At 45.0% G+C, this 17,639-nt stretch overlaps 1 long non-coding RNA gene across 2 annotated transcripts; it reads left to right on the top strand.

Moving 5' to 3' along the window:
* Positions 1-742: 742 nt before the first annotated feature.
* LOC129816571 (uncharacterized) lies at positions 743-8,575 on the top strand. 2 transcript variants are annotated; one of them, XR_008753572.1, is made up of 4 exons: positions 743-1,275; positions 1,512-1,571; positions 2,217-2,610; positions 7,024-8,575. It is a non-coding gene; the product is annotated as an uncharacterized LOC129816571 (long non-coding RNA). The 2 variants fall into 2 exon arrangements; XR_008753573.1 differs by having other exon boundaries at positions 786-1,275; positions 2,451-2,610.
* Positions 8,576-17,639: the final 9,064 nt, after the last annotated feature.

Raw genomic sequence — 17,639 nt, 5'->3', positions numbered from 1 at the left:
TCCAGCAGGCATCATCTGTGTAGCCGAGTGATCATAGGGTCCAATGAGCAGCAATAGGTGAGTCCGGGAGCAGTTCGTTAGTCGCTACTACGCAAGGCGAGAGGGAGACAACGGCGTTCAGAAAACTAGTGGGCCGGGTCTAGCGGATGGGTCTTCGGCAACATTGCAACGGAAAAGCCTGTTGAAACCACATCGGACGATTACTCGGCAGACCAGTGGTGATGGATCGGCGGGGCTCCGTATCGACAATAAAGGGTCCAGGCCAATTGGCAAAGGAGGTATTGTAGCCCAAGAAGTTAGCTGGTATATGGGCCTAGTTCGAGGCTAGCTCAAGGCTAACTGATAGTGGGGTGGTAGATGCCCATCTTCCCTTATGGCTCAGCTCAGGTATATGCACCATATACATAATTTACACATATCACACACACGCACGCACGCACACACACACACACAGTCAGCTCCTGCTCAGAGAGGCCGAGCTCATGATCTCCAAAGCAGCAGATTCTTATTTAGAATGGAAAATGTATGTGTTTATGCAACAAATGTTAGTACATCAAGTTGCATATCGCATCGAACCGAATTGCATTGATTTGTTCCTCTAATCAAACTGAATCGCTCCGAATAATTTCAAACTAATACGTATTGTTCCTATATCGTATCAGAGCCCATGTATCTAGATATGTATTGAATCGTCTTGAAAGGGAAAGGTGTACATCCCAAGTAAAAAGTGTTGTGAGTGTTATATCTGAGTGTTGATTCTAGTGGGGTTAAAATCAGTGGGATTAAAATTGATGCCACCTGCGGTGAATAAATTGTAAGTGTTAATCAGAGGGTGTTGTTGTTACTCGACCTTGTTGAGTTAATTTCCGTTACAGGGATATTTCACCGCTGCTCTATTTCACTATACATGTCCATTAATATGTTATTAACATCTCATATGTGTCATAAAAATTTAGAATTTCCTCACTACATGCAAATAGGAGAATTCTGCATCTAACCAGTAGAAACGGGCCAGCTACATTTCCTGGTTGTAAACAAACCACAATATCCTGAATTCATAGCGATTTCAGGATGTGGAGGTGTATTCAATTGATGTTAGAAATATCAAAATGTCTGTAGCTAGATTTCGAAACGGAACTGAAATCTCAACTGATGGGGTTGCCATGTCATCGAAAGTTGAAAAGTGATGCTATTCCATCGATTTTCCCCTTCACTTCAAAAAGGAAGGCATCCGATCTGCCAACATCAGCGCAGCAGAAAATCGGTCAAGCTGGGGTAACGTAGCTAACTAGCTAGCTAACTATATTTGTTTATCTGAACAAAAATCGAGCTAGCTAACTTTCATAATACTCTGGCTACACATTCCAAAGCATTTCAATGTAATTAGCCAGCTGCTATCTGGCAATGTGATTTGTAACTTTACATGCTAATGTTAGCTTCATTGGGTTATGTTAGCTAGCTAACTAACTACCACAGAGGCTAATGTGACTAACGTTGTGTGTTCTATTTAGAGTCTGATCCCATCAACATCTTCAGTGGCATTGACATCAAGCTCAGCACCAGGTACTAGTGTAAGTCACCTTGTAAAATCTTACTTAAATATACAAAATTTTCCCATGACTCCATTATGAGCAAATAAATATACTGGAGCTAGGCATAAACATGGTCCGTGTCTTGTTGGTGTGTTTACAAGTAGGCTATGTAATATTCATATGTGTAAACATACTGAACTATAATTGTATGCATTTTACCGCCATATCATACTGTGCTATGATTGGTTAAGACCACCCAAATGGTTAGGTGATGGTCAGTTTGATCCTGGTTGGCGATACGTGAACATGCCAGTTATAGCTAGCTAACAAAGAGCTACGTTAAGAAATATCCTGTAGAATTGCATTTTTATTATTTTGTTCAAAGCGTGCAAAACAAGACAGGCTACAGCTTCTACTGTAGTTTTCGCCTTATTATGGAGGCTTAGTTGATTGTTCATTCAAGGCTTGAAGTCAACATTTGAGAAAAATCAGTATTAGTAAGGACTGGATGTGTGGTTGACTGACTGGTGTCGGTTGCGGGTAGGTATTGTGTGTGTGAAGGTTAGTATGTGTGATCTATTGACACGATGGGGTTGGGTGGATATAGCACCTTGTTTGAGTGTGTATTGATGGGGACAAAGTAGTAAAATGTTGGCTAATCACTGACTACTGTGTGTCCTACAGACTAATCCTGCTGCTGATGACACCAGTTTTACTAGTACAGAGCCTGTAGGGTGACCAGACGTCCCCGTTTTCCGGGGACAGTCCACGGCTGGAGCTGTCCCCGGAAATGTCCCCGTTTTTAACTGTGCGTTAAAAACAGACTGCAAAGTGAAATAATATTTTACGTGGCAAGAAACACCGGGCATCAGAGTCTACCGGTTGACGTCTCAATCTTGTTGTGCTTGTTTTGTCCAGCAGAGGGGGCCGCTCGCTATATCAGCTTCATTCACTCTTCTACTTCTTCTAACTACTTGCTCGCGCTAGTTTTAGAGAAAACTGCTGTGGAAAACTCGGCCAGAAGCTAGCAAGTGTCAAGTTAATCCATAACATCACCACAAACGTATTTTCAAGCCAGGTAAGTTACACTCATTTGAGATACTAGCTAATGATGTTCTTTCACAACGTATTTTATAGTTAAATGGTTTGCGTTATATGGTTTTAAATAGGTTATGCTAGCTAACATTAGCTATGTAGCTAGGTTAAAAAACGTAAACATGTAAACATGCAGTGGACGGGCTATTTTGAAAATATGATTATATTAAATTAATGCAATTATGAGAGTATTTATTTGTAGATTACAATTTTAATGGTTTGGCATTATAAGTAGTGTGAAAATATATTTTGACATTTTCATGGAAAACATTAGCATAATGTTTTCTGTTAGCGTGGAGAGGAGAAAGACTGGATAGGAAGAAGAGTGAGATAGAGGAGGAAAGGTAAAGATATGATTACAGAGTCTGCCAAGGAAAAATTAAGGGAGTAAAAAGAGTGAAGTGAGGTGGAAAGGTGAAGGAAAGGAAGAAAGATCAGGAAGACGATTGGAGGAGAAGAAAAAGTTGAGAGTAAGAAGAGTGACAGAAGGAGAGTGAAGAAGAACAGACAGAGGAGGTACAATGGTTCTTTCCAAGAAACGGAAATGCCATTTTAATGACAACATGACGAGAGAATTTCCATTTATACGCTCAGGTCAAGACGATAGAATGGTTAACTGCACCCTTTGTAATTCCTCTTTTTCAAATGGCAGCGGTGGAAGAACGGCAGTGGTAGAACATCAACAGACAAAAAAAGCATAAAGCCTCTCTGATTGCCCGTGTTGGTATGCCCTCTGTCACCACATTCTTCAAGAAAGTAGATCCTTCCCAAGAAGAATATGATTTAGCTGTGCAGGAGGGTGTCTTTGCATACCACACTATGCGACACAATCATAGTTACAGATCTATGGACTGCACAGCATAACTGACACGAAAGCTTTATGAGCCGAAGTTTACATGTGCTAGGACAAAATGTGACGCCACAGTGAGTAACGTGTTAGCACCATGGGCAACCACTTTGGTAACACAGGACCTAGACCAGGTTGAATTTGTGTCCCTGGCCATTGATGCGTCCAATCATGGACATGTAAAGCTGCTGCCAATAGTAGTCAGAAAAATGTGGAAACAAAACTGCTTGATTTTGTTGAATTGAAAGGAGAAACAGAGAGGAGAATGCAGCTGCAGTCCTGGTGGTCATCCAAAAATGTAACCTGCAAAACAAAGTCGTGGCATTCCACTTTTTCACCGTCAAGAGTAGAAAAACTGAAGAGTTTTTGTGAGTTTGTTGGCCAGGAGTACCATAACATTTTTGGACACAGCAATGTTTGCTGGCTGTCCATGCTCCCTGCTCTAGAAAGAGTGCTGAAAAGGTATGTGCCATTGAAATCCTTTTTTCTTTCTGAAGACAAATGCCCTGTTGTCCTGCGAACAATGCTCGAAGATCCACTGACTGAACTTTGGCTGGACTTTGTCCATGGAAACTTGACCGTATTCAGTGACACGATCAAGATGCTTGAAGGCCAGTACCACTGTGCTGTAGAGTCAGCTGCTATTTTGAGAAACATTGAGGCAAAATTGACTGCAAGACGTGATGACAACCTTACAGTGAAATGCTTACTTACGAGCCCCTAACCGACAGTGCAGTTTCAAAAAATACAGATAAGAATAAGAGATAAAAGCAACAAGTAATTAAAGTGGAGCAGTAAAAAATAACAATATATACGGGGGGGTGCCGGTACAGAGTCAATGTGAGGGGGCACCGGTTAGTTGAGGTAGTATGTACATGTAGGTAGAGTTAATTACAGGGATTATGCATAGATGACAACAGAGAGTGTCAGTGATGGGGGGGGGGGGGGGGGGGGGGTGCAATGTTAATAGTCTGTGTAGCCATTTGACTAGATGTTCAGGAGTCTTATGGCTTGGAGGTAGATACTGTTTAGAAGCCTCTTGGACAAAGACTTGGCGCTCCGGTACCGCTTGCCGTGTGGTAGCAGAGAGAATAGTCTATGACTAGGGTGGCTGGAGTTTTTGACAATTTTCAGGGCCTTCCTTTGACACTGCCTGGTATAGAGGTCCTGGATGGCAGGACGCTTGGCGCCAGTGATGTACTGGGCCGTTCGCACTACCCTCTGTAGTGCCTTGTGGTCGGAGGCCGAGCAGTTGCCATACCAGGCAGTGATGCAACCACTCTCGATAATGCAGCTGTAGAACCTTTTAAAGATCAATGTCAAATCTTTTCAATCTCCTGAGGGGGAATAGGTTTTGTCGTGCCCGCTTCACGACTGTCTTGGTGTGCTTGGACCATGTTAGTTTGTTGGTGATATGGACTCCAAGGAACTTGAAGCTCTCAACCTGCTCCACTGCAGCCCTGTCGATGAGAATGGGTGCGTGCTCGGTCCTCTTTTTCCTGTAGTCCACAATCATCTCCTTTGTCTTGATCACGTTGAGGGAGAGGCTGTTGTCCTGGCACCACACGGCCAGGTCTCTGACCTCCTTCCTGTAGGCTGTCTCGTTGTTGTCGGTGATCAGGCCTACCACTGTTGTGTCATCTGCAAACTTAATGATGGCGTTGGAGTCGTGCCTGGCCATGCACTAATGAGTGAACAGGGAGTACAGGAGGGGACTGAGCACGCACCCCTGAGGGGCCCCAGTGTTGAGGATCAGCATGTGGATGTGTTGTTACCTACCCTTGCCACCTGGGGGCGGCCCGTCAGGAAGTCCAGGATCCAGTTACAGAGGGAGCTGTTTAGTCCCAGGGACCTTAGCTTAGTGATGAGCTTTGAGGGTACTATGGTGTTGAACGCTGAGCTGTAGTCAATGAATAGAATTCTCACATAGGTGTTTCTTTTGTCCAGGTGGGAAAGGGCAGTGTGGAGTGCAATATTGATTACATCATCTGTGGATCTGTTGGGGCAGTATGCAAATTGGAGTGGGTCTAGGGTTTCTGGGATAATGGTGTTGAAAAAGCCCTTCATGGCTACGGATGTGAGTGCTACGGTTCTGTAGTCAGTTAGGCAGGTTGCCTTCATGTTCTTGGGCACAGGGGCTATGGTGGTCTGCTTGAAACATGTTGGTTTTACAGACTCAATCAGGGACATGTTGAAAATGTCAGTGAAGACACCGCAGTCTTGTGAATGTTGACCTGTTTAAAGATCTTACTCACGTCAGCTACGGAGAGGGGGATCACACAGTCTTCCGGTACAGCTGATGCTCTCATGCATGCCTCAGTGTTGCTTGCCTTGAAGCGAGCATAGAAGTGATTGGCTCGTGTCTGGTAGGCTCGTGTCACTGGGCAGCTCGCGGCTGTGTTTCCCTTTGTAGTCTGTAATAGTTTGCAAGCCCTGCCACATAAGACGAGCGTCGGAGCCGGTGTAGTATGATTCAATCTTATCCCTGTATTGATGCTTTGCCTGTTTGTTTGTTCGTCGCAAGATTTCTTGTAAGCTTCCGGGTTTTAGTAGCATAAAATGTATGAATCAGTCAATGTACATGCACAAACAGATATTGAAACAACCTGAAATACAGCCTGCTGAGAAATATGATAATGATGGGCATGGTTTTGGTTTGCGTTTTTGGGCTTTGTATTAGGGTAAAACTAGGCCATCAAAATAAGGCTTTATGAAATACATGTTGTATTGTGTTAAATAAATCTCACTTGATGTCCATAGGACCAAAAAAAAGATGAATGCAACAACCATGTCTCGTTCACTAACAAATATAATCATGGAAAGGCAAGGAATTTTCTGGAAAGGCAAGAAACTCTGAAAAATATATGAATATGGCTTTACACTAAGCAGTGTGGTAATTTAACAATATTACAGTGTCTTTATGGGTCCACAGACTCAACACTTTACGTGCTGAATTAACACTCTGTGTTAATTTAATGTTTTTTTCTTACACTGAAGATTTTGCTGTGTAGCATTGTCCCATATATGTATTATGTGCTGCCTTGCCAACTCATATCGTCATTGTTTGTCGTGACAACGGCCATAGGCAGCACAAACAGATCTAGGACCAGGCAATTCCTACTGTGCCTTGACTGATTTGATGTTTGTTTCCTGTGCCCTAAGCTAGCTTGTTCCCAGATCTATTTGTGCTGTATAGCCAGCTATTGCACCATTACAACACAAAAAGATCTGGGACCAGGCTAACTGTACGCTATGGCTGTAACCTAATATTCCCCCTTCTGACAGATAATAACATTGACTCTGATTGGTAATAAAATATATACATTCCTTTGTGGTTGAGTGTGTGTCTCTCAGCTTTGGCAGTGGCTTCACAGTGAATACGTATCTGGCAGTGTCTTCCTGTGAGGTGGAGTTTATTACCAACTTCATGCAACACCACTTCCCCACATTTCCCCCAGCACGTTCCCAAAGCACATTCACACAGTTTATGATGTATGGCACCTGATTGATGATATATTGATTGACACGTGCCCTCCTGTCTCCTCCCAGGACCAACACTCTTTCATTGTGGAGTATCATTGTGGAGTATTCCTGTGGCACCTGGAGGTATGGCAGACATCTTTGACCAGCTGGAGTCCAACAAGGCCACTTTTCAGATCAAGCACTTCTCTGTCAGCCAGACTACCCTGGATGAGTTGAGCGAGAGAGACAGGGAGATGGAGAAAGTGAGATATGGGGTGTGAGAAAAGAGAGACAGACAGAGATGGTGGGGGGAGTCTGGCAGAGACTTAAAAGACCATTATGTCTTCACACTTCAAAAATCAAGCTGCAAAAATATGTTTTGAATCCTATTCAGTGATTGACAGAGGGTATGAACCTATTACTGATGCTGCATCCCAAAATGGCACCCTATTCCCTTTATAGGTCAAAAGTAGTGCACTAGGGAATAGGGTGCCATTTGGGGCATAACCCTACAGTATCTAAAGCAGTCTGAATAACAGGTCTTTATGAACTTTGCCATGGGAAAGGTTGGCATGGAGACAATCCCAATCCACAGCGAAGAAGGTTCCGAAGCACACAGCATAAGCCTCGAATCCATTGAGGCTTCAGATACATAGCTTTGGCGGCTATCTTGTTCACAATACAATGTGTCTGTCTGTCTGAGGACACCCACTGTGAAGGAAGAAGAGCAACATTCAATCTAGGCTGGAAATGAATAAATGGATCTGCATGTACGTTTAATAATAATGCAAACATTAAATGAATTATTCTTGTAATTAATTTACTTTATTTTAATTGTATAATTTTGCTTTGGTACTGTTATCAGTTTATCAAATCACTGTATCACATATACCTTATAAAGGATAACTTATGAAGTCACTTTGTGGCCACTTTGGACTGTTAAATTGAACCGGGTTGCTCTATTGATGTTTCATCATGTAATGAGAATCATAGAGATGTTAACATGCTTCTATCATGTTTCTTCACTAATTGTCACGCCCTGACCTTAGAGATCTTTTTTATGTCTCTATTTTGGTTTGGTCAGGGCGTGAGTTGGGGTGGGCATTCTATGATTTTCTATGTTTTCTTTTTCTTTGTGTTTGGCCGGGTGTGGTTCTCAATCAGAGGCAGCTGTCTATCGTTGTCTCTGATTGAGAACCATACTTAGGTATCCTTTTGTCACGTTCCTGACCTGGTTTCTGTTAGTTTTGTATGTGTTAGTTGGTCAGGACGTGAGTTTGGGTGGGCAGTCTATGTTTTCTGTTTCTATGTTGGTTTTGGGTGACCTGATATGGCTCTCAATTAGAGGCAGGTGTTTTTCATTTCCTCTGATTGAGAGTCATATTAAGGTAGGTGTGTTCACACTGTTTGTTTATTTGGGTGATTGTCTTCTGTGTCTGCGCACCACACGGGACTGTTTTCGGTTTGTTTTGTACATCGTTCTTGTTGTGTAGTCTATTTTCCCTGTTCGCGCGTTCTTCGTGTTATTTGTACGTATTGTTCAGGTCTGTCTACACATTCGTTTTTGTTATTTTGTAGTTTATTCAAGTATAGTTCGTGTCATTGTTTCGTCGTGTCTAATAAATCATTACGTATTCAACACCCGCTGCGTTTTGGTTCAATCCATGCTCCTCCTCATCCGAGGAGGAGGAATCTGACAACAATCATTACAGAATCACCCACCAAACCTGGATCAAGCAGCGGGTTAACGGACAGCGCACAAAACAGGATTTCTGGTCTTGGGAGGAGATCATGGAAGGAAAAGGACCATGGGCTAAAGTTGGAGGTAATCACCGCCCATGGGAACAGCTGGAGGCAGCTCGGAGAGCGGAGGAAACCGGAGAGAGGAACCGGTGTTATGAGGGGTCGAGGTGTTATGAGGGGTCGCGTCTAGCACGGAAGCCCGAAAAGCCCGTGAGTACTACCCAAAAATTTATTGGGGGGGGGGGGGCTAAGAGGTAGTGGGCCAAGGGCAGGTAGGAGACCTGCGCCCACTTACCAGGCTAACCGTGGAGAGCGGGAGTACAGGCAGACACCGTGTTACGCGGTAGAGCGCACGGTGTCTCCTGTACGTGTTCATAGCCCGGTGCGGGTTATTCCACCTCCCCGCACTGCTAGGGCTAGATTGAGTATGAAGCCGGCTCTACATATCTGGCCACCAGTACGTCTCCTCGGGCCCGCTTACATGGCCTCAGCCTTATGCATGGTGTCCCCGGTTCGCCTTCATAGCCCGGTGCGGGTTATTCCACCTCCCCGCACTGGGCGGGCGACGGGTAGCATTCAACCAGGTAAGGTTGGGCAGGCTCGGTGCTCAAGGGAACCAGTACGCCTGCACGGTCCGGTATATCCGGCGCCACCTCCCCGCCCCAGCCCAGTACCACCAGTTCCTTCTCCACGCACTCTCCCTATGGTGCGTGTCTCCAGCCCAGTGCCTCCAGTTCCGGCACCACGCACTAAGCCACCTGTGCGTCTCCAGAGCCCTGTACATACTATTCCTTCTCCCCGTACTCGTCCTGATGTGCGTGCACTCAGCCCGGTGCCACCAGTGCCGGTACCACGCACCAGGCAAATAGTACGCTTTGAGAGTAGTGTGCCCTGTTCCTGCTTCCCGCACTAGGCTTGAAGTGCGTGTCTCCAGTCCGGTGCCTCCAGTTCCGGCACCACGCACCAGGCCTACAGTGCGTCTCAGCCGGCCAGAGTCTGCCGTCTGCCCAACGGCGCCTGAACTGTCCGTCTGCCAAGCGCCGCATGAACTGCTCGTCTGTATTGAGCCTTCAAAGCCGCCCGTCTGCCATGAGCCTGCAAAGCCGCCCGTCTGCCATGAGCCTACAGAGCCTTCCGCCAGACTGGAGCCGCTAGAGCCTTCCGCCAGACAGGAGCCGGTAGTGCCTTCCGCTAGACAGGATCAGTCTGAGCCATCCGTCTCCGCAGCGCCATCTGAGTTATCCGTCTCCCCAGCGCCATCTGAGCCATCCGTCTCCCCAGCGCCATCTGAGCCATCCGTCTCCCCAGCGCCATCTGAGCCATCCGTCTCCCCAGCGCCGTCTGAGCCATCCGTCTCCCCAGCGCCGTCTGAGCCATCCGTCTCCCCAGCGCCATCTGAGCCATCCGTCTCCCCAGCGCCGTCTGAGCCATCCGTCTGCCCAGCGCCGTCTGAGCCATCCGTCTGCCCAGCGCCGTCTGAGCCATCCGTCTGCCCAGCGCCGTCTGAGCCATCCGTCTGCCCAGTGCCGTCTGAGCCGCCCGTCTGCCCAGTGCCGTCTGAGCCGCCCGTCTGTCCCGAGCCGTCAGAGCCGATAGTCAGTCAGGAGCCGCTAGAGCCAGTCGTCAGTCAGGATCTGCCAGAGCCGCCAACCAGACAGGATCTGCCAGAGCCGCCAACCAGACAGGATCTGCCAGAGCCGCCAACCAGACAGGATCTGCCAGAGCCGCCAACCAGACAGGATCTGCCAGAGCCGCCAACCAGACAGGATCTGCCAGAGCCGCCAACCAGACAGGATCTGCCAGAGCCGCCAACCAGACAGGATCTGCCAGAGCCGCCAGACAGTCATGAGCTGCCCTCCAGTCATGAGCTGCCCTACAGCCATGAGCGTCCAGAGCCGTCAGCCAGCCATGAGCGTCCAGAGCCGTCAGCCAGCCATGAGCGTCCAGAGCCGTCAGCCAGCCCGGAGCTGCCAGTAATCCAGAGCTGCCCCTCAGTCCAGAGCTGCCCCTCAGTCCAGAGCTGTCTCTCTGTCCGGAGCTGCCTTTCAGTCCGGAGTTGCCCCTCTATCCTGAGCTATCTCTTTATCCTAAGCTACCTCTCTATTCTGAGCTACCTCTCTATCTCGACCTACCTCGCTGTCCTGAGCTACCTTGTCTTGGTGTTGCCCCTTATATTAGGTGGGTGGAGAAAGAGGGTGGTCATTCTAAGGGGGAGATGTAAGCTGGGATTGACTATGGTGGGGTGGGGACCTCGCCCAGAGCCTGAGCCACCACCGTGGTCAGATGCCCACCCAGACCCTCCCCTAAACTTTGTGCTGGTGTGCCCGGAGTTCGCACCTTAAGGGGGGGGTTTATGTCACGTTCCTGACCTGGTTTCTGTTAGTTTTGTATGTGTTAGTTGGTCAGGACGTGAGTTTGGGTGGGCAGTCTATGTTTTCTGTTTCTATGTTGGTTTTGGGTAACCTGATATGGCTCTCAATTAGAGGCAGATGTTTTTCATTTCCTCTGATTGAGAGTCATATTAAGGTAGGTGTGTTCACACTGTTTGTGTGTTTGGGTGATTGTCTTCCGTGTCTGTGTCTGCGCACCACACGGGACTGTTTTCGGTTTGTTTTGTACATCGTTCTTTTGTGTAGTCTATTTTCCCTGTTCGCGCGTTCTTCGTGTTATTTGTACGTTCGTATTGTTCAGGTCTGTCTACACATTCGTTTTTGTTATTTTGTAGTTTATTCAAGTATAGTTCGTGTCATTGTTTCGTCGTGTCTAATAAATCATTATGTATTCAACACCCGCTGCGTTTTGGTTCAATCCATGCTCCTCCTCATCCGAGGTTCATTCTCTTTGTTATTTTGTTTAGTGTTCTGTTTTAATAAATTAACATGAACACTTACCACACTGCGCTTTGGTCCGATGATTCCTCATCTTCAGAGGACAACGTGACACTAATATGGGTTGAAGTCCAAAAAATGTAATGGCCATCCTTCCTCACCTGCAGGCTATAACCAATTAACAAAAGTACAATTACATATTTACAATTACAATCACATCTAAGAGCAAATAAATGGTATTGTCATGTTATTATCATTCCAAATCGAAGTACTGTGGTGGAGGCACTGCTCTTCAGCAACAGTTATAACCTTAGAGAAATCAGTATTCCCCATGTTTAACCATTCTCTGCATTCCAATGGTGAAACTCTTATATTTTGTTGATTAAATTATATTTATTTGGCCCATTAGTTAAGCAAAAAAATATCAGAAAAAATACTTGAAAATGTACTACCTACTATATGTGCAGAGATTGTCATACTTATGGTGACGATAATATTATCAAAGCTTCTGAGATAGATGTAAGTCAATAGAAAACAACTTTTGCCACCCAGAGATACAAATGTTCTCAATATCTCTTATTTTCTCCTTAACACTTCCTCTGAGGGCATATCTAAATATTTTATTGTCACCTCCAAATGCTTTAAAGCGGCAATCAGCAGTTGACAAATCGTCTCCCCGCCACTGTTTCTCTAGAAAGCTGAGGTATGGGGCTGGAGAAATGTAACCACTCTCAAATTCATAGACATAGCTATGGGTGCAAGGGCTGACCATCCATAAAATCAAAATTATTGTTTTAATCATGTTTTGAGGCTATACAGTGTTTGTTTACATGTATTGTTTACAAACATTGTAGTAAAACAAGCTTATATTTTTAGTTCTGATGGGGTATAACAGTTGAACTAAACTCATAAGGCGTTCATAAGTTATATTCTTCAAGAATCAATGGTTATATGTCATTAATTTATAAGTGCAACAATTTATATAGCTACTGTAGATTGCCCCTTTAAGCACAGTTCCACAAAAACATGAACACACTGAACTTATTTTTGTACATTTAATAAAGCTATTTTTCAAAGAATTTGTTGCTGTGTGGTGTGCTCATTATATGATAGCAAGTGTTGCTTCCTTATTACAACAATGTGTCATAAAACATTACTTTGTCCATTAGGCTTATCTATTGCATTTCACCATGTGCATGCAAATTACCTTCCTCCATTCCATTATGATTAAAGATCGTTGCTAGCTACCCTCATTTTCATCATAATTCTAAGTATATTCAATGCATAATGAATGACAGTATCTACTTGTTAAGGATTTTTTTGTTTATGGAAGAGGGGAATAAATGTGCCATACACATAGTCAGGAAGGTACAGGAAGCAATTGATGAGGTAGAGCAGTGGGCATTAATGTGGGGATTCAGGTTCTCTGTAGAGAACTCAAACTTGTTCCTGGTGTTCTTTACCAGGAAAGTTCGAGATGAGGTACACTTGAGGTTATATGGGAGAAACTTGGAGAGGGTGAGGCTTTCAGGTTCTTTGGGGTATATTTTGACACTAGACTGACCTGAGAGAGAGAGTCTTGAGAAAGTGTAAGAAGGTGCTAAATGTGATGCGCTGTCTGACTGGGAAGGAGTGGGGCTGGGCGTTCGTCATTGAGGACCATGTATGTTGCATTGATCCGATCTGTAATAGACTATGGCAGTATAGCGTATGGTTTGGCAGCCCGAACCTCATTGGACAGGCTAGATGTCACACAGGGGAAAGGACTCAGAATATGTAGTGGGGTGTTTCAGACCTCACTAGTGGCTGCACTACAGGTGGAGATGGGGGATATGCCATTGCAGAACAGGAGACAGCAGCTGCCAATTAATTATTGGGTCAACCTACAGGGACATGGGGTGTCTCATCCTGTGAAAGGGATTTTAAAGGCATGCTGGGAACATGAGTGAGGACAGAACACAAGCTTTAGGTGGGTGGGTAATACCTAGGCGAAAGAGATGGGACTGTTTGGAAGGGAGTTTAGTCCAACGGGAGCTATTCCTGTGAATCCACCATGGCTACTCCCGCCTCCAGAAGTTGATCTAGAAGTGTTGGTGAGACTACAGAAAGACGTCTGGATACTGTGTATCAGGATTTTGTGGCCATTTACACAGATGGTTCAAAAGATCCAAGGACAGGACGTACTGGGTCAGCATTTGTAGTGAAGGAATGTGGGGTGGCAGTCAGGAAATGTATTACAGATCATCTGGCTGTATATACGGTGGAGCTGATTGCAATGGGTGGAGGAAGACAAACCAGACAGAGTGGTTATTTGCTCTTATTCATGTGCAGTGTTGATGAGTCTGCAGTCCTTTAGCTCACGTAGCAGACAAGACCTGCTTTATGATGTGCTACAAACCCATGGCAGGATTAGACGGATGGGTATGCAGATAAGATTTACTTGGGTCCCAGCACATGTGGGGGTGGAGGGGAATGAGGCAGTTCATGTACTGGCTAAACAACACATAGTAATGGGTATGTTGATGTTGTGGTTTCAATGAGCAAGTCAGAGGCAAAAGCCTGATATGGACACTAATGGTGCAGAGATGGCAGGAGCAGTGGAATAGAGATACTAAGAGTAGGCATTTATTTCAAGTACAGAGGAAAGTCGGGGACGGGAGGGTAGCAGGAAGGGACAGAAGAGAGGAGGCTATTTTCACAAGATTAAGGGTGGGACACAGCCGGTTGAAAAGCATCCAACAAGAAAGTGTGATTTTTGCCAGGAAACAGAGACCATGGACCATGCATTGATACAGTGTGGGCAGTAGAGAAAAAGAGAGAGGCTGAGAGTATGAGGGAGAAGGAGGTACAGGAAATTTGTTTAAAGATTATATTGAGTAGAACGTAGCCTTCTTTGGTGAGGTTTATCGGCGGTTGGCATCCAACGTTATGGTGCATTACTGCCACCTACTGTATTGGAGTATGGGCCAGAGACATTGAGAAACTAAATCCTACCAGTCCTACCATTGCTCCTAAAAAAGAAAACAACATATTTGAGAGGCTGAGAGTATGAGGGAGAAGGGGGTACAGGAAATTTGTTTAAAGAGTATATTGAGTAGAACGTCATTAGATATAGTCTCAAATATTTTATGTTTTTTAGGAGCAACGGGGCTGACAGCTAGGATTTAGTTTCTCAATGTCTCTGGCCCATTCTCCAATACAGTAGGTGGAGGTAATGCACCATAACTTTGGATGCCACCAAATAAGAAGAAGGCTGCTTTCGATGCAGCTGAAAAGGGAGGGAGGGGATACGAGGCCCAGCTATGAGCGGCGACTAGCAGAGGTTTGAAAAGGTGTCTGCTTCATCAGCAGAAAAAAAGATGGTGGAAGCAGATGATGAAGTGGATTCTGAATACAATTGCGGGAGAATCAAGGAGAATTTGAGTAGTGTCCAAAAGAATGGAAAACGGAGCAAAGTAGCATACAGAGATAAGAATGAACCTTCGTACCAAGTAGGAGTATGGTTTGTTAATGAGGAACAGCTGAGCAGAGTAGCAATCTTGAAGAAACCATTTGAGTTATCCAAACTGGTGGCGAGAGTGCTGGGCAAAGTGAAGGCTGTGAGGATTGTTAAGATTTGTTGTGCTTCTGCGGATCAGAAGGAACGTGCGTTGTGTCTTAACCGATTTGATAAGTTTGAAGTGTCATGTGTGTCTCTTTGGAACAGGGCACACCTCAAGGGGGTTATATCTGGCATCTCATGGGAAGTAGATTTTGAAGAGTTGAAAAATATTCCTGGAGTGATTGAAGCACGTCGGATGAATCGTGTGGTGAATGGTGAAAAAGTGAAGTCTATCTGTTCTTTTGTTTTTTGAAATGGAGTCTCTCCCTACTCAAGTGCAGTTGGGGTATATAAACTACAGAGTTAGAGCATTTGTCCCAAGACCAACGCAGTGTGACCATTGTAAAGCTTTTGGTCATGTTTCAAGTGTTTGCAGAAGGGAGAAGCCAAGATGTCCAAGTTGTGGAAAAGATCATATCATGTGTTATAAAAGTGAGGAAAATGTGAAATGTTGCAATTGTGGTGGGAACCATGAAGCCACAGCTTTCAAATGCCCCACAAGAGTGAAAGAGAATGAGGTGGCCAAAGTCAGGGTTGTCCAGAGCATTTCATATGCAGCAGCTGTTAAAAGGGTTTCAAATCAATTCAAATCACATACACATGGTTAGCAGATGTTATTGCGAGTGTAGCAACATGCTTGTGCTTCTAGTTCTGACAGTGCAGCAATATCTAGAAAGTAATATCTAACAATTCCACAACAAATACATAATACACACATATCTAAGTAAAGGAATGGAATAAAAATATATACATGTAAATATATGGATGAGCAATGACAGAGCAGCATAAGCAAAGATGCAATAGATGGTATAGAATGCAGTATATACATATGAGATGAGTAATGCAAGATAACTGGCATTATTAAAGTGACTAATGTTCCATTTACTAAAGTGGCCAATGATTTCAAGTCTGTATGTAGGCAGCAGCCTCTCTGTGTTAGAGATGACTGTTTAACAGTCTGATGGCCTTGAGATCGAAGCTGTTTTTCAGTCTCTCGGTCCCAGCTTTGATGCACCTGTACTGACCTCGCCTTCTGGATGTTAGTGGGGTGAACAGGCAATGGCTCGGGTGTTTACATTTTTTACATTTATTATTATTTCACCTTTATTTAACCAGGTAGGCTAGTTGAGAACAAGTCCTCATTTACAACTGCGATCTGGCCAAGATAAAGCAAAGCAGTGAGACAAAAACAACAACACAGAGTTACACATCAGAAAAACAAACTTACAGTCAATAACACAATAGAAAAATCTGTATACAGTGTGTCCAAATGAAGTAAGGAGGTAAGGCAATAAATAGGCCAATAGTAGCGAAGTAATGACAATTTAGCAATTTACACTGGAGTGATATATGTGCAGATGAGGATGTGCAAGTAGGGATACTGGTGTGCAAAAGAGCAGAAAATCAAAAACAAATCTGGGGATGAGGTAGGTAGTTGGTTGGATGGGCTATTTACAGATGGGCTGTGTACAGCTGCAGCGATCGGTAAGCTGCTCTGACAGCTGACGCTTAAAGTTAGTGAGGGAGATATAAGTCTCCAACTTTTTGCAATTCGTTCCATTCCTTGACAGCAGAGAACTGGAAAAAAGGCGGCCAAATGAGGGGTTGGCTATGGGGATGACCAGTGAAATATACCTGCTGGAGCGCGTGCTACGGTTGGGTGTTGCTATGGTGACCAGTGAGCCGAGATAAGTTGGAGCTTTACCTAGCAAAGATAACCTGGAGCCAGTGGGTTTGGTGATGAATATGTAGCGAGGACCAGCCAACGAGAGCATACAGGTTGCAGTGGTGGGTAGTATATGGGGCTTTGGTGACAAAAGGGATGGCACTGTGATAGACCACATCCAATTTGCCGAGTAGAGTGTTGGAGGCTATTTTGTAAATGACAGGCCTTGATGCGAAATAGGAAGCCGATTCTAGATGTAACTTTGGATTGGAGACACTTAATGTGAGTCTGGAAGGAGAGTTTACAGTCTAGACAGACACCTAGGTATTTGTAGTTGTTCACATATTCTAAATCAGAACCGTCCAGAGTAGTGATGCTAGTCGGGCGGGCGGGTGCGGGCAGTGAACGGTTGAAGAGCATGCATTTCATTTTACTAGCATTTAAGAGCAGTAGGAGGCCACGGAAGGAGTGTTGTATGGTGTTGAAGCTCTTTTGGAGGTTTGTTAGCACAGTGTCCAAAGAAGGGCCAGATGTATACAGAATGGTGTCGTCTGCGTAGAGGTGGATCAAAGAATCACCCGCAGCAAGAGCGACATCATTGATATATACAGAGAAAAGAGCCAACCCGAGAACTGAACCCTGTGGCACCCCCATAGAGACTGCCAGAGGTCCAGACAACAGGCCCTCTGATTTGACACACTGAACTCTATCTGAAAAGTAGTTAGTGAACCAGGTGAGGCAGTCCTTAGAGAAACCAAGGCTGTTGAGTCTGCCGATAAGAATACGGTGATTGACAGAGTTGAAAGCCTTGGCCAGGCCGATGAAGACGGCTGCACAGTACTGTCTTTTTTCAATGGCGGTTATG

Source organism: Salvelinus fontinalis, chromosome 19 (genome assembly GCF_029448725.1).
Source record: "Salvelinus fontinalis isolate EN_2023a chromosome 19, ASM2944872v1, whole genome shotgun sequence".
NCBI classification, from domain to species: domain Eukaryota; kingdom Metazoa; phylum Chordata; class Actinopteri; order Salmoniformes; family Salmonidae; genus Salvelinus; species Salvelinus fontinalis.
Note: the sequence above shows the minus strand (reverse complement) of the source record. Positions and strands in the feature narration are given on the sequence as shown.